Raw genomic sequence first — 25621 nt, 5'->3', positions numbered from 1 at the left:
AGACCTCTCCACACTGGAGGCAGTTTACTAAGATTTAAGACAATGTCAGAAAAAATGAATTTTGTTCATAGGTCAATCACAATTCATACTTAAGTAGCTATATGACTCAGCTTAGCTGATACCAATGACAAGGAAAACTAAACATTGTAAGCAAGGCCATCTGGGCAGCTTCACCATGGAATCACCTGCCACTCCCTGCAGATCACTGGAGTAGCATTCAAATGCAAATGAACACATTCTTTAGCTGAAGACTCCCTTGTTACCATTACTATTTAGTTTCCACCTCACGGCAGGGAATTCCAAAAGCTGCTTACAATAACTTGGGAAACCAGTTTTAATTTATCTCCCAGTTACCTCCATCATTTAAAAAACTCATTCTGTACACAGAAAAGAGTTTTAAGCACAGCCCAAAACTATGCGCACTCGTTTTGAACTGGCCTTTTCCCTTTACTGAGCACAGAAATTCACCCTTGAGCTCTTATTCCGTACCCAATGTTGCCACGGACCCAATGCCTCCACGCTGGCCCAGGCCCCCTGGGCCCAGGCCCCCAGAGTGAGGCTGCTCCGGCCGCCGCCCCAGCCACGCCACTCAGGTGGCCCCGGAGGAGAAAGTGCGGGTCGCCCCAGCGGCTTCCTGGCTCTGCCTCCCCTTCTCCAGGCAGCCAGCAAATTAACCCAGGTGCCTGCTCCCTGAGCAAGGCCACCACTGCCCAGCCGCGCTCCAATGCTCAGACTGAGCCCCGCGGAAGCCCCTCCTCCGACCCAATGCCGCCAGGGGGCCCCACACCACCACGCCGGCCACACTTTGCCTGCTCCATCCTGGGGTGCCATTTCGCCCACTGATACCAAACTCAGACCTGGGAAAGGTTTCCGCAGGTGAGGCAATGGCTAACGCCACTCACCTAGTCCTACGAGAGGTTACCATCCCTCTCCGCACATGAGGGTCCCTCAAGGGCCCTCCCGGGAGGTCATAACGTCTTCTGACCTCCTGCCTGTGGCCTTCATGCTGCGTTCACCAGGCGTATTTGGGCACCAATTCCATGAGGGGTTTTACGTCCCTCCAGAGTGCGCACACAAGGACACAGACACACACACACCTACCACGGCCAGTCAGGCTCTCTGGATAGGAGTCTCTGGATAGTACTGGCTGGGGATCCCGGACGAATTCCCCCATATGTTATGCCCAGACTTCGTAATCCCCAAGGACCACCAGGGAGCCGAGTCCGATGCAATAAACAAAAGAGCCTTCTCCATGCTAGCATGGGCTCTGTCCCACTCAAGCCTGCAGCATGGCAGAAGAGAGAGCGAATTTCGCCCAGTCCAGGGGTTTTACTCTGGTCGGTGGTGATGTCACTGCCTCGGCTAACCCCGATTGGTTGGGTGAGGGCTAGGGATAACTCCGCCCTGCCCCGCAGTGGAGTCAGGAAATCATCCTCGCCCCACCCTTTCACTTTGGGCTGTGCTTAAAACTCTTTTCTCCCAGCCATTGACTAGATAAATGCTTGGGTCCCTGCCCAGCTCTGAAGGATTCTTGGATGTTCTTACATAACAGCCACAGGGGGATACTGGGAAAGACTCCCCACAGTGTGTAGGGTTTTAACAACACAGGTAATTAAATTCTGACCCATCCAGGGGATGCATACAATGATTGGTCACCCAGCATCCCAGGTCCTCATAGCTGTCTTAGACAGCTGGGAGAAAAACTGAAACACGGTTCAAAAAAAAAAAAAATAGTACAATTTTGACCACTGCATATGTCCACTCCCCTCGCCCAGATCCCAAGCAGGTTTTAATTGGAGAATCATCTGCTGTTTCTTCTGCTTTTTATCTCAGACAGGCCAAATAGTATCTAGCCAAGACTGCTGCCTCCGCTGTCCAGGTCCCACGAAGCTTAACTCCTAAATCTCCATTGGTGTGGGCCTTTATAGGAAGGTCTCCTGAGGAAAACTTCTACGCAAGAGTTAAGAAAGGGAGGGGCAGCTAACTGGTTTCCATTCCTGGTATATGAGCATGGCCCTCGATCTTCCCATCAGGTGTAACAGGAGTTAATCACTGCCCTTAGCTGCTTCTGCTACCACCCTGCAGAAGTTTTAGCCTCTCAAGACAATTCAGCATTACAGCCACAGTGTTAAGTTAGCCTGTTAATTGCTAGGTAACTGGCCTCTCGCCTTCACTGTGATTCTGTAAAATGGTCGCAAACTTGGGAGTGTTCTTAAAAGTCTCATTTTCACCATGTTTTTTTTTCCCAGTCCATCATTTGAAATTTAGTTAGGGAACCATTTCTCACAAATTAGGGATGCTTCCAGGACTTTCTATACCTGTGTAGAGGGAAAGGCTAGTTCCAGGGGAGGCATCCCACCTGATTTTGGGTGGCCCATTGGCCTGAGCCCCATCTCTTCGTGGATGCTATAGATAGACCTGATACTGTTTTTCTTTAGAAAAATGGTGAAAATGACACAAGGAGAATGAGAGGCAACCAGGCAAGCCACATGGCCAAAATAGTCCATTGGAAGAATGCTGAGTTTCTGGGAGGTCAGTCCCCAAACCTGGGAATAGAGACATTGCCTTTTTAAAGGAGTGCCTGTGGATTGTGTGCACCTGTAAATATTGTGTTTCTATTGATACTTCCTGTTGATGTTTGAATCTATTTGTGTAAAGATAGGGAACATCCAGCTGCTTGTGGACAGGTTGAAGCTGTGGCATGGTTTGAATCTTGAGAGTCTCCTTGTCTGCGATGTGCCCTCGTTACTGATTGCTTTGCCAGCTCAGCTTGCTCTTCACCGTCTTTGTGAACACAGACAGCCCTCTGTCTCTGCTCCGTGTAGGTTTTGTGCCACTCAGAACCAAAGGTTGTTTCGCTAGGTTAAGATTTTAAGATTCTAAGGTTAATTTTAAAGTTAAATTTGTGAAGGTTACATATATGTTAACTGGGGAAATTGGCCAGGCCCCGCCCAGCATCATGTCCATTAGATGTTGGTAGGCAGCAGAGGTATCAATGGGGACTAGGGGGTTCACTCCTGGCTATGATGTCACACACCTGCGCAGGCCCTGTGGGACAGGAAGTAAGGTGAACTATGAGGAGATCACTGCTTTTGGCTTCTTCGCCCCTGCGGGCACGGCAGCAAAGAAATGGGGGGCGATGGGCATGTCCTCCCAGCATTTCCTCTGTGACATACGAAGTATATCATATCTGTGATGTCACTAAGGTATAAAAATGTTATGGCCAAATTGAAAATAATTAATTCTGTGGTCAATACAAAATCTTTAATATTAAAACCGGTTTAAGTTTTAATGATCTTTAAATTGAGTATATTTGACAGCTTTCCCAAATGTAATATTTCAAGAATTTAATTGAGAGACAGCTTAATGACACCCCAAGGGCCCTGCGGTGACTCAAATATTTATTCTCTCTCCCTAAAAAGAAATATCTTTGAACTAAATTAGACCAATGCAATATACTTGAAATTGCATGAGGAAACTGCCAAATAAAAATTAATAGCAATGTTCCATTTAAAATACTTATTCTTTGAATGTTACAGAAATTTCAGTCTACTCCAGAAAAAAATAAAAATAAAAACTTACACAGATTCAAAGCCAATTCAAACAAGAAACTTTCAGTCAGGGAAAAAGGGCAAGCTTGACAGATAATTCTGTGTTTGCCAGTGACATTCTGGGGTTTTACATTTCTTTTATTGGGATTTATAAATTGTTTTCAATGCTTAATACATCATCTGCAATAAGCCACGTCCACATGTTGTATATACAAATTGTATGTTGAACTAGAAGATTGTTGTCTCAGAATATTATAAAGCAAAGGTTTTTTCAATTGTATTTTAAACAAATCTATAACATGCCACTTTTGAATTTTGTCATTGGGCAGCCATTGCCTTACTTTGGTGCATTTAAGTCTTTAAAAAACCATGGGAAGGACTCTTACTTACTCTAAATTTCAGGCTTCTAAGCAGGTCATATGTTTGAACTAAAAGGTGATTGTAAAACTTCAGGAAATTATTAATTAGAAACAATAACGAAAATATATAGAGAAGGTGATATGGCATACCTGAATAAAATAAGCTTTAAAAAGAAAGTTTAAAAATCTCTTCTACCAACATACACTATAATAAAAAACTAAAAAGGTGTGCCTTTGTAGTACCCTGAAAAGTCAACTAGCACATCCCTCTCCCAGCGGGGAAGCAACCCTGTTGGTTGCCCAGTTTAAAAGAAGGTGACATTTTTAAAGCTTGAAAATAAAACAACAGAAATTTATTAAGGTTCAATAAAAATAAAAAGGTAAGCCAGTGAGCAGAAAGCTTAAAGTACTAAATTTGACTAGTAGGAGCTTCCATCCAAAATTCAGGCAGAGGATAAACCTCTAATGAGGAGGGAATAAGGGGATGGGGACCGGAGCTGTTAATACTTTCCTCGAATCAGTGGATATGGGCCAAACCAGGGTTCCAGGTACTCTCTTAAGTCCTCATCCTAGATAAACCTCTTGGGAATATGGTCCAGTAGGTACTTCAAAAATATGACAGCTGCCTCAGGCACTTTAATCACAAACAAGAGACCTGAGAACACTGGTTCTACACACCACCCCATCAGGAAGTCACCGGGAGCATTAGAAAGGGGCAGCCTCTGATGAGCTTGGGAGGTTAAGCCCACCCTGCCTCCTTGTCTGCGACCCCAGGCTGATAAGGTGGTCCCCTTTACAAGGGTGGGAGGCATCCTTGCATGTTTCATTTTTTTTCTTTTCTCACATGGGAAGCTTGCTATCTACTCTACATAAAGACAGCCCTCTAGAATGTATCCTCAAGAACTGGGATAAGTTTGACCCACAAACCTTAAAAAAAAAAAAAAAAAAAAGTGCTGGAAAACAAATCAGTTTCACTAAAAAGGAGATGTTGACAGGAAGCCAGGAAGGCTGGTCAACAACTTTAATTGCTCTAACCTTTAGTTGAGATATTGTTAGCTGAAGCAGAATCTACCTTGTTTGTCCTGTGAATGTTTCTGTTATTTCCTGCCTAAGGGCTACATGTAAATTTCTGTTTATGTTGCCTAAGATGTTTTCCCCAAAGCCTCAATAAAAGGGGATGGCAAGGCCAGAGCAGGTAGTAGTTCTCCCACTAGAGTGGGACTACCGCCTTGCCCCCCATATCACCTAATTGAATTTCTTCAAGTCTCTTTTCATTTGTGTGCGGCCCTTCTCCAGAACCTGAACCCTAAATTGGAACTCTTTCTATGCGGGCTGTGAAAGAGAGTCATATCTGGCGCCTTCAACGCGGGACTTCTGGTGGAGAAGGTATTTTTTGCCTAACGGCGAAGGAAGAAAATTACACCGGGAAAAGGTGTGGAAAATTCACCAGAAAAGGTATGGAAGATTCGCCGGAAAAAAGGTGAAGGAAATTCACTGCACTCAAAGCCCATGGCCAGCTGCAGAGTCAAGAACTGTAGGTAGGGTGGGGACGTCTTTTTCAGTCAGGCTAATAGGGAATAATTAAGTTATAAAGTAAACTTTATTAGAATTTTTGAATGCTTAAGGGATTAAAAAATTTTTCAGAAAGTATTCTTTTATAATTTTTGTTTAATGTTATAGAACATAACCCTTGGTTTTAGATCTTGAGTATTTGGCAAAAGTTGGTTCAAAAGTTGGTAAAAACAAAAAAATTGTTTTCCCATGGGCAACATAATATTATGTTTGCTAGAGCCTTTGAGAGAAGCTGAGGAGGAGCTTCCTCCCCTGGTTCCATCAGCTCCCCCCAGAGAGGAACAGGAAGAAAAATTGAAGGAATGGCCTTCATGGCCCCCTCCACCTCCATGTGCTAGTCCTGAAACATTTAATTCACCAAGAGAATCCTCTTTACAGAAAGTCATCAGAGAAGGAATGAAGGACATGTCGGTGGAAGAAAGGCTTGCTTTTCCTATTATACAAGTAGCTGACCCACAGTATCCAAATCAGATAATAAGAAGCCATGAAAATTTTGATTTAAAAATGATAAAAGCTTTGTGAGAAAGCGTTGTTCAAAATGGTCCAACGGCTCCTTTTACAGGAGAAATCATGAATAATATTTCTGATGCATTCTAAACTCCTTCTGATTGGTATACTCTGGCTCATGCAAATCTGGATGGAGGAGATTATTTACTATGGAAAGGAGAATACTTGGAGAAATGTCAAGAGCAAGCCCACACAAACGGAGGGCCGAATGCTCAAATAACTTATGAAATGCTGGCAGGACTGGGACAGTATATAGATGTACAAAATCAGTTACATTATGTGCAACAGGCATATGAGCAAATTAGACTTTGTGGAAGGAAAGCCTGGTATGCTTTACCAACAAAAGGAAACCCTCAGGGATCTTTTAGTAAATGTATGCAGAGACCTACAGAGTCATTGTCTGATTTCGTGGCTCATCTCACTCGAGCAGTGAGATGACAGATTCAACATGAGGCAGCAGGAGATATTTGAATTCAACAATTAGCTTATGAGAATGCCAATGCTGATTGTAAAAAATGCCTGATGTCTCTGAGAAGAAATAGTACCATTAAAGAGATGATTCAAGCATGTCAGAATGTGGGATCAGGCACTTTTCAAGCACATTTACTCACTGCTGCAGTAACAGGTAGAAACAAGAGGTGTTATAAGTGTGGAAAAATAGGACATTTCCAAAAGGAATGTAGGCAACCGAGAAGGACACAAGGTAACACTCTAGGAAGAGGCTTGAACACTCCGCCTTGAGATTTAAGCATTTCTCGGTGTCATAGATGTCAGAAAGGGAACCACTGGGCCAGTTCTTGTAAATCAACATTTCATAGAAATGGGCAGCTGCTAGATCAAGATAGATGGCAAGGGCAATTGCCGGGAAACGGCCAAAGGGGTACCCCCCTCCAGCCCTGTCATCAATAGGGGAAATCTGCCCTCCAAGACCCACGGTGGATTCTCTTATCCAAGCAACTCCAGGAAGCGCGGGCCTGGATCTTAACAGCACTATAGCAGTCACTTTGACCCCCGATATGGCTCGGCAAGCTATTCCTACAGGAATTTGGGGACCTGTGCCACTAGGAACTTTAGGATTAATCTTAGGGAGGAGTGGAAACACTCTAATGGAGTCATTGATTCAGAGTATGAAGGAGAAGTTAAAATTATACTAGAATGTAATCATATTATGCAAATTACTCCAGGACAAAGAATTGCTCAGATACTACTTCTACCTTATGTTCAGCAAGGTGAGGCTACAAATAGGAAAAGAGGAATGCAAGGATTTGGAAGCTCAGACATCTATTGGATACATGAAATTAGCAAAACCAGTCCCATGATTAATTTAAGAATAGAGGAAAAACAAATTAGGGGTCTAGTGGACACTGGAGCGGATGTTAGTGTTATAAGTAAAGAATTCTGGCCTCCAAGTTGGTCCACGGTAGAAGCTATGGGTTCAGTTAGGGGGGTAGGAGTTCCTAATGACACACAATGTAGTGCTGCAGTGTTAAGGTGGCAAGATGAGGAAGGACAGACAGGATGGTTTCAGCCCTATGTCATCTCTGGAATTACAGTCAACTTATGGGGTCGGGATGTTTTAGAAGGTTTACAGGCATGTATTGTTACTGACAATGGAAAGCAGTTAACTCAGATAGGATATCAACCTTTTTGGGAGCAGTCACTGCTCAGACTCCTCACCCTCATGCTGATCCTATACAATGGAAAGGTGATAGACCTGTATGGGTGGATCAGTGGCCATTAACCAAGGAGAAATTAAGTCATATTCATGAATTAATATAAGAGCAAATAGAGGCTGGCCACATAGAACCTTCCAATAGTCCCTGGAATACGCCAATATTTACAATCCCTAAAATGGCGATAGGAAAATGGCGATTGTTACATGATCTTAGAGCAGTTAATGCTACTATGCATACTATGGGAGCTTTACAACCTGGACTTCCAGCGCCTTCACAAATCCCTTTATATTGGTTTCTCATAGTAGTAGATCTTAAGGATTGTTTTTTTCACCATTCCCTTGGCACCTCAAGATAAATAGAGATTTGCATTTTCAGTGCCCTCTCAGGGGACATCGGAATTCTAGCATATCACTCAGATGTCCCCTCTCAGGGGACATCGGAATTCTAGCATATCACTCGGATGTCCCCTCTCAGGGGACATTGCAGTTTATTAGTGATTACGGGGAATTGAGTTATTTCAACATAACTTTTTGAGACATGCATGTTTCCCTGAAGTTTTATCTTGAAATGGCACAAGAAATTAAATCAAAATATCGTAAAATTACTAAGATATATACAAGAAATGTTAGCGGGTTTTGTGTCGGACGAGAACGTGAGATGCGTGCTCACGATGGTCCGAGCACTTCGCGACGCCACTTGAAAAGAGCGATAAGGGGAGTTTGTAGAAGAAAGGTCGGTTTTCGAACATAGCGCGCACTGTATAGTGAGATATATAAGTACAAATAAACAAGTATACATCTGGAGGAAAAGATTTTCAAAGCTGAGCTCATTTTGGTTTGAAGCTTCAAGCAGTGCACATAGATCTAACGAGTGAGAAAATCAGAAAAGTGATTCTTTTCTTAGTGAATAAATTGTTTGGTGAAAGCTATTTTGGTAAATATCATCTTGTCAGTTAGTAATAACAATTAGAAACTTATCATACTGTACAAAATTATAAACAATAAAATATTGTTTTTTTTGCAAATATATATTCCTCGATGTCACCCAATTCATATAAGTCCAATATCATTATAATATGTTACTTGGTTCCAAAATTACACTAAATAATACGAGGGTCTGTAAATGCATGTTTCCGCCGCAAAGTAGCGTTGAGAGTAGCTGGTAGCCAATGTCCAGAATGGTTCGGAGTGCAAATGGTTAATAATATAGAGCCTATGAAAAGATACCAATGGAAGGTTTTTACCTCAAGGAATGGCCAATAGCCCTACTCTGTGTAAAAAATATGTGGCTCAAGCTGTTCAGCCTTTAAAAGACAAATACTCCCAATGTTACATTATTCATTACATGGATGACTTGCTCTTAGCAAGCCCACGGGAAGAACAGACCTTGGCCATGTTTTCCCAATTAGAAGAAAAACTCCCTAAATGGGGCTTAAGAATTGCTCCAGAGAAGGTACAATATTTGGGAACCATAATTGAAAACCAACGCATTAGGCCTCAGAAGGTGGAGATAAGAAAAGATTGTCTTAAAATTTTAAATGATTTTCAGAAATTATTAGGAGACATTAACTGGTTAAGACCTTATCTGAAGATCTCTACAGGAGAAATGACAAATTTACTTAGTTTACTTAGAGGTGACTCTACTCTTTCCTCTCCCCAAACATTAACTGATGAAACTAGGAATGAGTTGGTAAGAGTTGAGCAGACAATTTCCTCAGCCCAAGTAGCATGGGTACAGCCTGAATTACCTTTATTGGGAAAAATTAACCCCACTGCAAATAGTCCCACTGGAGTTATCTTTCAAAATAAAAATTCTCTTGCCATTATTGAATGGGTCCACATAGGACATCAATCCTCTAAAACTGAAGTTGCATATGTAGAACTGTTAGCCCAATTATTATTTCAAATTAGGAAACGTTGTAAACAGCTTAGAGGGGAAGAGCCCCAGTGTATCTACCTACCCCTCACTGGAAGAAATTAGAAATGGTATTTCAAACTGATATAAATTGGCAAATTGGGTAAGTGGATATGCAGAGGAACTTAGCTGTCACATATTGAAACATAAATTACTACAGTTTTTATATAATACTGCCATCATTATACCAAAAAATACTAGGCAGGAACCTATTCCTGGAGCTCTAACTGTTTTTATTGATGGATCATCAAATGGGAAAGCTGCCTATCATACAATAAATTCAGACCGAGTCATACTGATTAGTCATACTTCTGTACAGAGAATTGAACTAGAAGCTATTAAGGCTGCATTGCAGGATTTCCAAGAGCCTCTTAATATAATCTCTGATTCCTTTTATGCTGCGAACTTAGTGAATAGAATTGAAACTGCCAGGTTGAAATGGCTTAGTGACCAAAGTTTATTTTTACTATTTAAACAAGTTCAGCAGATTGTACAACAGAGACAATATCCTTTTTATATCACTCATATCGGGGCTCATAGTGTTTTGTCTGGTCCTTTAACTAAAGGAAATGTACAGGCTAATCACCTGGTTGCTTTATTAAAAGAAGCCTTAGAATCTCATCAGCTTTTACATCAGCCTGCCAAAATGTTGTCCAGACAATTCTCAATCACTCGACAACAGGCAAAACAGATTATTAAGCAGTATCCAACTTGCATGTTACATCTACCTCAAGGGCCTAACACAGGAGTCAACCCCAGAGGTTTGCTGAGAGATCATATCTGGCAAATGGATATAACGCATTACAATCCCTTTGGACACCTCGGGGGTACATGTCTCTGTAGATACTTTTTCAAAAGTAATATGGGCTACTGCATCTACAGGAGAAACGGCAAAACAGGTTATTAATCATTGCCTAGCTGCTTTTGCCATCATGGGAATTCCATTCCAAAAATTATTAAAACTGATAATGGGCCTGCTTACACAAGCTGTCAATTCCAGGAATTTTGTAAAAGGTGGAAAATTCAGCACATTACAGGAATACCATATAATTCCCAAGGACAGGCCATTATTGAACGACAGCATTAGCGGCTCAAATCCCAACTTGAAAAATAAAAAGGGATGATGGAAAAATCACCTGCAGGTAGGTTGCACCAAGCCTTAATTACTTTAAATTTTTTCACTTGTAATGATGAAGGTAGGACACCTATGGAACTACATTGGCATCAGAATAAAACAAAAGAAAATGGTTTAGTTAAATGGAAGGATCCTGAATCTGGTTTATGGAAGGGACCTGATCCATTGTTAACCTTTGGCAGAGGGTATGCTTGTATATTCCCAGAGAATTTTTCCAAACCAGTGTGGATTCCTGCTAGAAATATTAAACTGCAATAGGGATCCAAGAGAGAAACTAGCCAGACTAATGAGGACCTTGCACCTGGAGCAACACCATGCAGCTGCAGACAATCAACTACCTCAGCCACAGAGAGCAGCAACTCTGATGAGTCCACTGAAGATGAGAAGCAAGAGGAGGATGAGCCAGACAACAAACAGCCTGGAGACAACCTGACACATGGTAAAGAAGACAGTACAAACACCTAACACCCAAGAAAGTCTTTCCTGCCATGCTAATAGTAATCATCTGTACGGTAATATTACCTGGGACAAATGTGGAAGTATTTCATACGTATGCTCCTGACCTTTCATGGGTAAGAACGCTTACATGGGCTGATCCCCCACCTATTGTAATATCCAGGAGGAGCATGGATGGGGCAAAGAAGTAGGGGACTATCACTAATTTCTCTTGGGAGAGGTGCAGAAAATGTAACCAAGTTCTTATTTATTCGAAAAGAAATTGATAGCCAGTTTAAAATTGAATTTCCATGGCCTTGAGTAAAGAATATCTTTACATGATATTATTCTACAATGTCATTATAATTTTGATATTTTATACCAGCATATACCAAACAAACTTACAAACTAATTACTTGAATATTTGGCAACAATTTAAAAGCATATAAAAGGATTTAATTCCTTCCACTGTGTGGAAGGCCCCCTGGGAAGGCACTTGAGCATTCTATATTGGCCCTTCTTGCTCTTTTTGCCAAAGAGGGACCAACTTCTTACAATCCGATTACTCACAGCTGTTGCCTGAATTTTCAAATTATGCTGAGGTTGAAGCCTCGTGGCAGCTGGTACCATGGATCTGTCCCTTGCCCAAAGGCATAAGCTGGATCCTCCCTGGAGAAGAAACTTGGGTTCCCCAAGATATGTGATCAATGCCAGGGCCCCACCAGTAGGCGAGGGGATCCCAAGGCAGGTACTGGGCATGGAGGCCATAAGGGCATAAGCTTCCAAGGAGACAGAAATAAACCTCACATCACCCTGCTTGGCCCTGGAGGATGGCTGGTTAGCCAATGACAGGTAAGATTCCTCAAGGGAGGAACAACCAAAGACAGGCATAGTCACAGAGGGGCCATCAGGAGAGAACTTGGGGGTCAACAGAGGTGGGGCACAGATCCTCACCCCCCCAACATTGCTGGGGCTTGAATCTTCGCCTCTTCTGAGGGAGGTCTCTTGCCCCATGGCTGCTTCATGCTTCCCATGCCCAGCTCAGATAGGGACCCAGGCAACAAACGGAAACTTGTCCAGCTCAGATCTTGTCCAGCTCAGATCAGGACCCAGGCAACAGAGACTTGTCCAGCTCAGATCTTGTCCATCAGGACCCAGGCAACAGGTGTCTATATCTAAATCTAGTCTAATACCAAGAATGTTTAGAGCCTTCTCAAGGATGCAAATAATCCTTTGCATTAAGATTTACCGGGTAATCTAAAAATTGTTAGAATATTAAATTTTACAGTAAAATAGCAAGTTTTACAGTTTTCAGATTAATTTAAATTGGCTAATTGAAATAAGTAAATATTCAAGAAAATTTCATTATACAAAAAGTTGTTTTTAAAGTATTATATTAACTAAAATTTCTATTGATATTTCATTTCATGGTAAAATTGCGTATATTTTTGTGCAAAAAAATAATTTTTTTGACTGCATTATAAAATTTTTCCAAAAGCCTCCTAATAATTAAATCAAAAAAGGGGGTATAATGGAAAAATATTATGTACGGAAACATATTCAGAAATTTTTTTTTCTTTAAAAAAACTAATTTTTATTTGTAAATGCTTACAGCAGGACAAAAAATACACATGATGTCAGAATAAGCCAAAGGAAAATTGTTTGGGCAAAAAATTAAAAGGATCCCAAGTAAAATTTATAGAAAAGATTCCATTATTAACTTTTGGTCGAGAATATGTATATTTTCAGGGAACAACTCCAAGACCATGTGGATTCCTGCAACAGAGAAGAACTGACAGGAATACTCCTGCCATACAGTCAATAGGAAAAACAGACCAGAGATGGAAGACGCTGATGATACCTTGCCATACTAGTAGTCAGCAGATGTGCATCGCTGCAGGTTGTCCAGGACCAAACCAGAGGTCAGACCTACATTGCCACCATTTGTCCACCATCCGGATACCATTGCTGACATGGACTCAGAACTGTTGGACATTAAAATCTGGACTCAAAAAACTGTTGGACATTGAATCTGCGATTCAAAAACTGTTGGCCCAGAAAGAAACTTACTGCAGACTGATTTCATTTGACTCTCAGCATAGCCATTGTTGCTTGTTTCATTTTTTGTTTATTTCTAGTCTGCATATGCAAAAATTTTTAAGGAAAGAAAATGGGGGAGATGCTGGAAAACAAATCAGTTTCACTAAAAAAGAGTTTTTGACAGGAAGCCAGGAAGGCTGGTCAACAACTTTAATTGCTCTAACCTTTAGTTGAGATATTGTTAGCTGAAGCAGAATCTACCTTGTTTGTCCTGTGAATGTTTCTGTTATTTCTTGCCTAAGGGCTACATGTAAATTTCTGTTTATGTTGCCTAAGATGTTTTCCCCAAAGCCTCAATAAAAGGGGATGACAAGGCCAGAGCAGGTAGTAGTTCTCCCACTAGAGTGGGACTACCGCCTGGCCCCCTATATCACCTAATTGAATTTCTTCAAGTCTCTTTTCATTTGTGTGCGGCCTTCTCCAGAACCTGAACCCTAAATTGGAACTCTTTCTATGCGGGCCGTGAAAGAGAGTCCTATAAAAAAAGCCTGATTTTTTCCTCTGCACTCAGGTGCCTCAAATGCCAACTAGAAAATAATAAAAACTAGCCCCCAAAAGAATTTTTAATGTGTTCAGTAGGAAAAGTAGGAAATGGTGAGAAGTCCCATATGTCCAAATGTTCTTTACCCTAAGGTCCAGGCCAGATTTATATAAAAAATGTAAAGTAAGTCCCTTGCTCCTGGAAATAATAACCCAAGTCCACTGAGGGAGAGGGTTGAGCCAACCTTAGCTTGCCCCAAGACAGATGAAGGATCTGGCCATACTTTATCCCAGATCCCTTCTTACCCTAGGACATGAGACAAATTAAAAGTGATATAGGAAAGTTCTCAGAAGACCCTGACAAATATATTAAGGTCTTCCAAAACCTCATTTAAATATTTGATCTCTCATATAGAGACATCATACTCATATTACCCTGACCCTCTCAGCCACTGAAAAGCAAAATATACTAGAAAATAAAAAACTGCCAGTTCTGTGTCACAGAGAGCCTCAAACATAGTACAACAAAGCCTGCTAACTACTCTAAATTAACCACCGTTAATCAAGGGGCTGGTGAAAACCCATTGGCCTTTTTGGAAGGCTCAGTGAGGCTTTGGTTAAGTGTACCAACATTACCCCAGATTCAGAATTAGGACAACTAATTTTAAAGGTCAAATTTATCACATAGGCTGTCCCAGACATCAGGAGGTTGCAAGAATTGGCTATTGGTCCCAAGAGTACTTTAAAAACCTCCTGAAAGTTACTGCCTCTGTGTGCTATAATAGAGACCAGAATGGGAAAAAAGAAGAAACAAGGGGAGGCAGGCCAGAACCAAGGTTCTTAATGCCATGCTTCTACAAAGCAAGGGCCCACAGTCAGAGTCTGGAGATAAACGGTCAGTCCTGGTCACCTGCTACAACAGTAGACAGGTTGGACTTATGTGCTGGAGTTGTCCCAAGGGATGTGTTGGACTCCCGAAGCCCTGTCCTGCCTGTGAAGGAAACCACTAGAAGTTGGACTGCCTCTGGAGATTGAGGTTCCTTGGGATGGGGCTGGCCACCAGTTAGCCCAATAGGACTGATGGGGCTCGGGGTCTCTCAATCCTGCTCCTCAGGGGACTGCCACCTCCAACCAGGAGCCCCAGGTAAGCCTGACTCTGTGTGTGTGTGTGTGTGTGTGTGTGTGTGTGTGTGTGTGTGTGTGTAGGGGGAGGGGGCAAGGTAAGCCTGACAGTGCCGGGGAGGAGGCAAGGAAATTAATTTCCTCCCGGATGCTGGAGCCACCTTCTCTGTACTCCTCCCAAACACTGGTAAACCATCCCCAGAGGCTGTAGCCGCTACAGGCAGGTCTGGGAAGCCAAGAAAGAGATCTTTTTCTCAGCCTTTAGGGTGTAGCTGGGATAAGTTATTCCTTTCCCATGCCTTCCTTATCCTGCAAAAAGCTTCACATGCACATCAGAAACACTATTTCCTCAATCCTGAGGCTCTAGAAGGACTCAGTATTCTAATAGGCCATCTATTTTAGAAGCCCAAGGTTTATTGAAACCTAGTCATCTTAGGGGTACAAGAGCCTAATAGAGAGGGAGGACTAGTTCAGGACTTATAAATAAGGCAGTGATTCCTACCTAGCCAATTGTCCCTAACCCTTAAGCTTTACTTGTCCAAGTTCCAGAAAACACAGAGGTTTATAGTAACTCACAGTTCCTGTTTGCCTTTAAAAGATCCCCATAATCAAAGTCGTCAGCTAATATGATCAACATTGCCCCAGAGCTTTCTGGAATAGCCCTCATTTATTTGGGCAGGCCTTTAAACAGCCCAAAAAGCCTATTTATTTATTTATTAAATTTTTATTGTTCAGATTATTACAATTGTTCTCTTTTTTTCTCTCCATTGCACCCCTACACCAGGTTCATACCCCACCCTCTGCCCCTTCCCGTACCCCCCACTCCCCTTTTCCCCGAGAATAGTCAGTCCACTCCCTTTCTATATCTCTGATTGTATTATATTCACTGGTTCATATTGTTCATCAGATTTTTTAATTTCCTTGGTTTTTAGATTGACTTGTTGATAGTTACATATTTGTTCTTCATAATTTTTATCTTTATCTTTTTCCTCTTCTTAAAGAATACTTTTCAGAATTTCATACAATCCTGGTTTGATGGTGATGAATTCCTTTAGCTTTTTCTTGTCTGTGAAGCTCTTTATCTGACCTTCAATTCTGAATGATAGCTTTGCTGGGTAGAGTAATCTTGATTGTAGGTTCTTGCTGTTCATCACTTTGAATATTTCTTGTCACTCTCTTCTGGCCTGCATAGTTTCTGTTGAGAAATCAGCTGACAGTCATATGGGTACTTCCTTATAGATAAGTAACTATTTTTTTTCTTGCTGCTTTCAAGATTCTCTCTTTGTCTTTTTCCCTTGGCATTTTAAATATGATGTGTCTTGGTGTGGTCCTCTTTGGATTCCTTTTATTTGGGGTTCTGTGCGCTTCCTGGACTTGTAAGTCTATTTCTTTCACCAGGTGGAGGAAGTTTTCTGTCACTATTTCTTCCAATAGGTTTTCAGTATATTGCTCTCTCTCTTGCCCCCATAATTCTGATATTAGTATGCTTGAAGTTGTACCAGAGGCTTCTTACACTATCTTCAACTTTCTGGATTCTCTTCTTTTCTTGCTCTGGCTTTTTGTGTTCCAACTCTTTGACTTGATTCTTGCGATCTTCCATTCTGTTTTTAGGACTCTGTGTATATATATATAATTTCATTCACTGTATGCTTTATTTCTAGTTGATCCCTTTTCATATCCTCATAGGTCTCGTTTATTTTATCGGCCTTTTCTAGGAAATTCTTGAAAAACCTTATAACTGTGGTTTTAAACTCTATGTCCATTCTTTTGCTTTCCTCCATTTCCTTCCTTTGTGGCCTGCCTCTTCTCTGCATTTTAGCTGCTTCCCTGAGTTGATGGAGTAGCTTTGTGTGCTAGGTGTCCTAGCAGGGCCCAGTAGCTCAGCCTTCCCAGTTACCTGAGGGTGGACAGTCTTGATGCAGCCCTTTGTGGGCTGTGTGTGCAGTCTTGTTAAACCTTGCTTGTTGTTAGTATCACTGGGGAGAGTTGATCTCCAAGCCAATTGGCTGTGAGGATCAGCAGTGTCTCAGCTAGGAGGGTATCTGTGCTCAGCATGGATGGGGCAGAGTCTCAGAGTGGAAAGACAAGCTTTGGTTTTCTGTCAGCCCAGCCTTAAGATGGTCCTATTCGCTGAGTCTCACAACATTGGCTGATGGCACATGCACCACTTGCAGGGAGGCTGTTCTCAAGTTTTGCCTGCTCCCTGACATTCAGTTTCTTCCCGGACCAGAGCTGGCTATCAATGCTGTTAGGAGGTTTTGTTTTTCACCTGGATGAGAAAGCTAGCCACTGGGAGGGCTTCTGTGCTCCACTTGGATGGGGCGGAGTGTTGGGGTGGCACAGACAAGCTTGGTTCCCATCAGCCCCACCCTAAGAGGGTCCTGTTCCTGAGTCCCCTGCTACTGGCCATGCGCACCTCTGAGAGAATTTTGCCCAATGCCTAACAGTCTAATATCTTTCTGACTTAAGCTGGCTATCAGCGCAACAGGGAGGTTTTGTTTTCCTCCAGAACAAGAAAGCTAGCCACGCGTTAGCTGCCCACCCTCTCTGCGCATGCTTCAAGTAAGCCAGCAGTGAATTTGGCAGCTGCCCCTTCCTTGCACACAGAACTCCGCACTTCCACAGCTCCTGAGGCTCAGTGTACTTTCTCTTTCCTTCCTAGATGGTAGAGCTTCCACTCAGCCAGCCTTCTGGTGGTTCAGGGTGATGTTTGCTGTTTTCCAGTTGTAATTTTAAAATTGTTGTGGTAGGCTGTATTTAGGTGTTTAACTTATGCCACCATCTTGGTTTCTCCCAAAAAGCCCTTTTACAGGCACCGTTTTTAAGTCTCCCCACAGGTTGGCAGTATCGACTCCTAGATCCTTCTGTCTCAAGTGAGCCTTGAATGCCAGCATGGGAGGACAAAGCTGCATTGCCATCAACTAGATCATCAGATTTCTACTTGTGTGTGCCTCTAGACAACTTGAAACTTCTCTTTCAAAGGGATCCTGGGAAGTCAGTGAGTGCCAGATAAGGAACATTCTCTGCTATCTATACTAATAAAAGCCTAGGTGGCCCTTGTACCCTCACACCCTCACATTATCACAAGATAGCCATCCCATGCCATCACAAGATGGCCACCCACTCCTTGTCACAAGTTGGCCTCCACAAGATGGCCACTAGGAGAGGGCAGTAGGGGATGACCAGACCAGCAGGGAAAGGTAGTGGGGGGAGATTGGGCCAGCAGGGGAGGGCAGTTTGGGGCATTTGGGCTGGCAGAGGAGGGCAGTTGGGGGAGATCAGGTCAGCAGGATAGCAATTAGATGTCAATCAGGCCATCAGGGGATCAGTTAGGGGGTGATTAGGAAGGTAGGCAGTTGAGTGATTAGGAGCCAGCAGTCCTGGATTGTGAGAGGCATATCTGACTGCTGGTTTAGGCCAAATCTCTGCAGTATCAGGCCTAAACCCCTGAGGGGTCCCAGATTGGAGAGAGAGCAGGCTGGGCTGAGGGACACTCCCCTCCCCTAGTGTAAAAATTAAGTGCACCAGGCTTTTAGTTTCTAGATAAACAATGTTTTCATTTTCTTTCTTTTTATAAGTGTCATCTAAACCCATGGCTGGTACTTCTCTGCCTTTTCTGAGAGGTTGCAACCGCATGAGATGCTCCCACTTATAGCTCCTTTTTTTTTTTTTTTTAAATCCCTAATGTAGCAAAATTTTAGTCATACTGGCTTCCCAAATCCCTAACTTGTAAGTATGTTATAAGCAGACAAATTCAGGGTCAAATAATCTCAAGTAAATGTATATCTCCCACATCTCTGTGAAAGAAAAGAACCACATTCTAACTTGACAAGCTCAGGAAAGGCCTGCATGGCAGTCTTGCAAACCCAGAGACCTAAGATAAACACAAAAGATGGTTTGAAAATTAAATATCTAACAGGTTATAGTAGGTAGTCATGTCCCAGATATTTTCCCAGACAAAGATCAACTTTGATCTTTTTACTGAGCCCATTTGCCTTTTTGCCTCAAAGATAACATATCTATGAGATTTCTGGGTAACTTGTAACTTCCCTTTTTCCGGAGCCCCTGGGGCACAACCAAATGTGGTGGGCACCAGAACAGATGCCTCAAATTCCTTCGTTATCATGTTAATTGTTCCTGCACTCACCTGAGTAAATGTCCATCATTTTACTTTTTATCCAATCCCAGGAGTTTCCCACCGCTTTGCTTTCTCCCACCTCCTTACTCCATCATGTAACCCACCTATGTCCCTCCTTTGATTTCAGTGTATAAATAGAGAAATGTAACCCACCATTCTTCGGAGCATTATCTCAATCCATTGAAGTTCTGCTTCCCGGCATGTGTCGACAGTAAGGCTCAAATAAACTCACAAAAAAATTCTTTACAGGTTTCAATGTTTTTTTTTTCTTCTTCTTTTTTCGTTAACATCTCTTTCAGAGTAAAATGTGCTAAACCTTAGTCTACAGGACAACTTATGCTACCACTACCACTAACTGAAACTACTTCTCAAGTCTCTAAAGATTGTTATTCACTGAAAAGCCCTGGATTGAGCAAGGCAAAGTCTGTGTCATAAATAACACTTCTTGCTGCAAGCACCTTAGCTAAAGAAAAAGGCCCTAAAGTATATAATACCATCTCTATTAATTAACTCCCTGCCTCAGGCCTTAGTTTATACTGTTTTATTATTACTCACCTTTAATAATTTCTTGTTATTTCTGTTACGCCCAGACTTCGTGGTCCCCAAGGACCACCAGGGAGCCGAGTCCGATGCAATAAACAAAAGAACCTCTTCCATGCTAGCATGGGCTCTGTCCCACCCACTTCAGCATGGTGGAAGAGAGTGCGAATTTTGCCAAGCCCTGGGGTTTTACTCCGGAGGTGATGTCACTACTTTGGCTGACCCTGATTGGTTGGGTGAGGGCTAGGGTCCAGTTAATGGAGGATAACTGCCCACAGTGGAGTCAGGAGTTTATCCTTGCCCTGCCCTGCCCTCTCATTTCCCCTTGTCTTATGTGCATGAGTCAAATCATTGACTTAGCTTACTTCCTTTCAGCATAAACAACAAATACAGTTACCAAGACCTTTAGTACCAGAGTTCCCATCAGTATTGTCCTCACTGAAGTCCAGTTCCCCTCCTGCAGGCATCAGTTCTCCTCCTTGCCTGCAAGGAGCCCAGACTGGGGATCTCACAGGTGAGGCTGCTAGTTGCCAGGATCCAGGCCATGCAGGAGCTGGGAGTCATGTAGTCAGGTCTGGGTGCCATTTCAACAGCTGTGGGTGTGCTCAGGATAACAGTGTAGCGTCCCTTTGAGTCCTTGGGCAGTGAATTTCTTTACCCACACTGAGTTCCTGGAGTCTGCGGTGGGCACTGGCAGTGCATCTGGAACAAGCAAACTGCAGATCCTGTAAGGACTTGAGCAAGGGAATGGTTACCATACATGATCCCCCCCCATCCCCCTGAAAAAGGGGAAACTTTTCCCAGTAAGGGGTACATCTGGCCCTTAAGAGGGCAAAGGACAGGGGGTTGGTCCAATTTTCACTGATTCTAGGACACATTTAGTTAAATCCCTTTTCCAGAGTCTTGCTTTACCTGTCCTAAGGCTAGAGCTATACTTTGAGATACCTTAGCTACAAAGGTGGGGCTGTTATCTGATACTGGCAGCCAGAATCTAGGTATAATCTCCTGGAGTAATCTCTTGATTACTATAGAGACAGTTTCCATCCTAGTGGTGTATACTTCAACCTAATCTGAAGTGTCTACAAAAACTAGACCTTATTGCTGGTGACTTAATCTCTGAAATCCACCTACCAATGCTCTCCTGGGGAAGATCCCTGGGACCAGAATTCCCAGGGGGACCCCCTTACCTTGCTTAGCATTTACCTGTGCACAGACAGTACTTCTAACAACTCTGCCTCACAGATGTTCAGAAGTCTTGGTGACACTTAAGTGGGTAACCTGGTGTCACTGGGCAACTCTGGCCTAGAGCCTCTGGGACCAACAGTCTTGCATATAGAGGTCCACCAATCATCTGGTCCTTAGGTGGCTTGCTTCTGTTCAGCCAATTCCTTCCGGTTGCAGTTGGTAACTCTCTTTTCTCTGTGGATGGCGCAGTGTCCCCATCAAAGGGCCTGGATTACGGCCAAAAGTTCAGGACCTGTGCCCAAATGGTGTGGTCCAGGGTGACTACCACTGCCTCTGCATATCAGGTCCCATCCTGAACATAACTGCTCCCATCCGTGAACAATACCTTGTTGTCTGTTACCTCTGTGCAGTCATGAATGGGTTCCTCCATCATCATCTGGAAGTAGGCTGGCAGGGTTGATGGCCAGAGTCTTATGAATTCGGACATAGGGCTGGTTCAAGAGAAAAGCTTGGCCCATCTGGGTTAGCTCCTGGCCCAGAGTCTGCTTATCTGCCTCCTTCACCACCAATGCTGTGGTGGCCACTGCCTGGAGATACACTGGCCACCCTGCTGCCACAGGCTCCAGTCTTTTAGACAGATAGGCAACAGGTCTATTCCAGGGACCTAGAGTCTGAGTGAGAACCCCTTTGGCAATGCCCCTTACCTCACTCACGTAGAGGTGGAAGGGATTCGCGACATCTGGCAAGGCTAGAGCAGGTGCTGAGACAAGATCCTTCTTTAGCTCCTCAAAGGCCCATTGTCCAGTTCAGCAGCTGTGTTCCTTCAGTACATGTTCCTTCTGAGGTCTACAGTCCTTCTTCGATGTCCAAGGAGGCTCCCTGCTTTCTACAATAAACAACTAATTCCTTCCTATTAGTTGCTGGCCTTTTATAATTTCAAATTAACTTCTAAACTTTCTTTCTATATATCCTTCAAAAATACATAACCATGCCTCAAATTTTAAAGAAAAGGCAAGGGAGGAGGGAGCAGGTCCAGTATCCTGTTCCCAGGCCTCCAGCCGCTTGAAATTTAAAATGCCACATTTTTCCTACAGATACAGATTTATCTGCATTTCTAAGTCCTCCCCTTCTCCCCCCGACAGAACATTGGTGAAAATTGTCCAAGCAGTTGCGGGGGGTTAAATAATACAAAATATTATTTTCACATTGTTTTAGCATAATTCTAAATAAATTATAAACCTTTGTGATGAAATCTATTTAAATCTATAAAGTAGACACACATGACTGATACTTAAAATGACTCCCTAAAGTTTACAAATTGCAAGATGCAGGTACAAGCCCAAATTCAAGCTTATAATGTGATTACAAATGACAACAATGGCTTATAAAGCAAAACAAAACAGATCAAATATAAAAGTTTCATATGTTACATTGAAACATTACTTCAGAAAAACTGACTTCAAAAAATACTGCATCACTGACTTAAAATAATTTTTTTTAAGTGTAAGCATCACATACTTTCTCATCTGACAAATGAGAACAAACCAATCCTTGAGATCTTTGATCATTACTGCTTATTTTTAACAAATGTAATACAGTTCAGCCTGCCATATTGTAGGCATTTAGTTACTGCAATTAACTCTTTCTAATTTAATTTATACTTTGAACTTTTAAAGCTGGCAAGTCAAATATATTTGGCATTTTTTTTAGATTAATAACATTACATGTCTAAGAAAAATACAAGACATAATAATTAAGAGCTTCAATTCTGTTCTCTAGATTCTTGATGAGGCAAATTTACACTTTACTTTCCTATGTTTCTTTTTTCTCTTACATCCTGCTTACTTAGGAAGAAGTTTCAGCAACAGATCTGGTCACACATTTTTTCAGATCTCAAAATTTTTTTCCCTGAAGTTCAAACAAAGCACTGAATAATCTCTTTGCAGGAGAGCAAATAGTCTTGCCCTCTCTGGCCTCCCCTAGACCTCTCCACACCAGAGGCAGTTTACTAAGATTTAAGACAATGTCAGAAAAATTGAATTTTGTTCATAGGTCAATCACAATCCATACTTAAGTAGCTATATGGCTTTGCCTAGCTGATAACAATGACAAAGGAAGACTAAACATTGTAAGCATGGCCATCTGGGCAGCTTCACCATGGAATCACCTGCTACTCCCTCAAGATCACTGGGAGAGGGATTGGACAAAGGAAAGATGATGTAGCATTCAAATGCAAATGAACACATTCTTCAGCTGAAGACTCCCAGTTACCTGCCTCAGGGTGGGAAGTTTCAAAAGCTGCTTAAAATGCCTAGGGAAACCAATTTTAATTTATCTCCCAGTTAATCTCCACCATTTTAAAAACTCATTCTGTACACAGAAAAGAGTTTAAGCACAGCCCAAAACTATGTACACTCGTTTTGAACTGGCCCTTTCTCTTTACATGAGCACAGAAATTCGAGATGCATAAAAACTTTCTTGAGGAGTGGCTTCGCCACGTGTCTCCCCTCCCCCACCTCCTGCCTGCTTTGGGGGGAGGGAGTATCAAATTTACAAATAAGAGCAAACTGAAACCTTTACTTATCCGAACCTCCACAACACAGAAAATCACAACAACCAACAAGAGGGCGCCTAACATCAACCAGACTTAAAACCGGGCTTGGGAGAGGTCCACTTCTCTCTCGCCTTTACAAGAGCACAGAAATTCGCTCATAGGCCTCTTCTCCTGGAACTGATGCTGCCACAAAGGACCAGGCCCCCGAGCGAGGCTGCCACTGCCTCCACCCAGCCGTGCTGCTCCGGCGGCCCCCAAGGAGGAAGCACGGGTTGCCCCAGTGGCTTCCCAGCTCTGCCTCCCCTTCTCCAGGCAGCCAGCAAAATTAACCCAGGTGCCTGCTCCCCAAGTGAGGCCGCCACTGCCCAGCCGCGCTCCAACGCTCAGACTGAGCCCAGCGGAAGCCCCACCTCCAACCCAACACCTCCAGGGGGCCCCGCACCGCCACACCGGTCCCACTTCGCCTGCTCCATCCTCGGGTGCCGACACCAAACTCAGACCTGGGAAAGTCTCCCGTCACTTTCCCGCATGTGAGGCATGGGCTCACACCACTCATCTCATCCCAGGAGGTCAGAATGTCTTCCGAATCCTCCAGCCTGTTATCTTAATGGCGCATCTGCCAGACGTATTCGGGAACCAATGACACGAGGGATTTCCATGTCCCTCCAGAGCACTCACACACTTACTGCGGCCAGTCAGGCTCTCTGGATTGGCTTCCCCCATGGTCCTGTGAATCTCGGATGAGCCCCCATATGTTACGCCCAGACTTCGTGATCCCCAAGGACCACCAGGGAGCCGAGACCTATGCAATAAACAAAAGAGCCTCTTACATGCTAGCATGGGCTCTGTCCCACTCATGCCAACAGCATGGCGGAAGAGAGCGCGAATTTTGCCAAGCCCTGGGGTTTTACTCCAGTGGTGATGTCACTGCTTTGTCTGACCCTGATTTGCTGGGTGAGGGCTAGAGTCCAGTTAATGGAGGATAACTCCACCTTGCCCCACAGTGGAGTCAGGAGTTTATCCTCGCCCCGCTTTGCCCTCACAGTTTCCTATCCTCCCATATAGAAGCCCTAAAGCTACAAATGGTCCTCCACACAGAAACACAGATGAAGGCCACTGCATCCATCATTCATGGTCTCTTACCTCATTTTTTATGGGAATCTAACTGCCAACCTCCCCTCCCCAAAACAATGATCCCTTTGCCAGCAGGAAGCAGTCAGAATGACTCATTCATTGCCCCCAAAGGCAGTTGGGGTTTCCTAATCAGAGGAGGGAGTGAAACAGAAATTTTTTGGGGTTAAAAAGACAGATTTTAGGCAATTTTAGAAATTAAGAGGACCATGGGGGAAGCACAAGGCTGCAGAGCAGCAGAAGGTATATTTCCATAGGATAGGGAAGCTGAAAAGCTGAAACAATTGCATTTCCATAGAATGAGGGAGCTGGAAACAGCAAAAGGTCTGTATTTACAAAACAAAGAGAATGAAGCCCTTCATCCAGAAGGAGAAAAAGAAAGCCCAAAGGGAATAGGAAAACTATAGGAGTGGCTAGAGGGTCAAGCCTTGATTAGCCTATGACAGGGCCACAAACAAGTCCAAGCTTGGAGAGCAGAGCTCTCCTAGCATAACTAAGCTTGGTCTATAGTCCCCCGTAGTTCCTGCCTAGGTAGATAATGGGCTGCCGGTGGTGCAGCAAGTGCTGCCAAAAGATGGTGAAACTCATAAGAACATTGTAAACATGTTGACCACTACCTTTGTTTTGATCTGACTATAAAACAAAGCCTTGGCTTGCAGACTGGGTATTTCTGTGTCCTCATTCAGACATGATAGACCTATTGGGACCCAGCTGTATTCTCTTGCCTGTCTTTTTAAATTCCTCACTGCCTCTCCTCAAGCTTACTGAACCTGCCCATGCTGGACATGGCATATGTGGCACCAAATGTGGGGCATGAGTATGGGGGAACTACAATTGCAAGATGAAAGGACGCTCCAGTGAAGCACATGCAGAAAGCAAAAAGTATGGCAAGTATCACAGTTTAGTAATAGCTAGGTGTAAAACATGGGAAATTCAGAGTCACAGGAAAAGAACTTATACATATCTATGGTTTAGGCTATGCTCCAAGCACGGGCTGTTCTGTGAGGTATCAACAGCTTCTTGATTTGTTGGATTTTTGTAAATAAAACTTTCCCATGGTTTCCTGAGGAGGGAAAGGTAAATGTAGAGACAGGGGAGAAGGTAGGAAACCAACTTAGAGATCATTATATAGCTGAAGGTCCAGAGGAAATTCCTACCTCTACTTTCAGTCTGTCATCCCTGTTTCAGGACTACCTAGAGCCCACTCTGGAAAGGGAGTGGA

This window comes from Pipistrellus hanaki, assembly GCF_964339955.1.
Source record: "Pipistrellus hanaki genome assembly, chromosome: 14".
Taxonomy (NCBI): Eukaryota; Metazoa; Chordata; class Mammalia; order Chiroptera; family Vespertilionidae; genus Pipistrellus; species Pipistrellus hanaki.
This window is presented reverse-complemented; position numbering follows the sequence as displayed.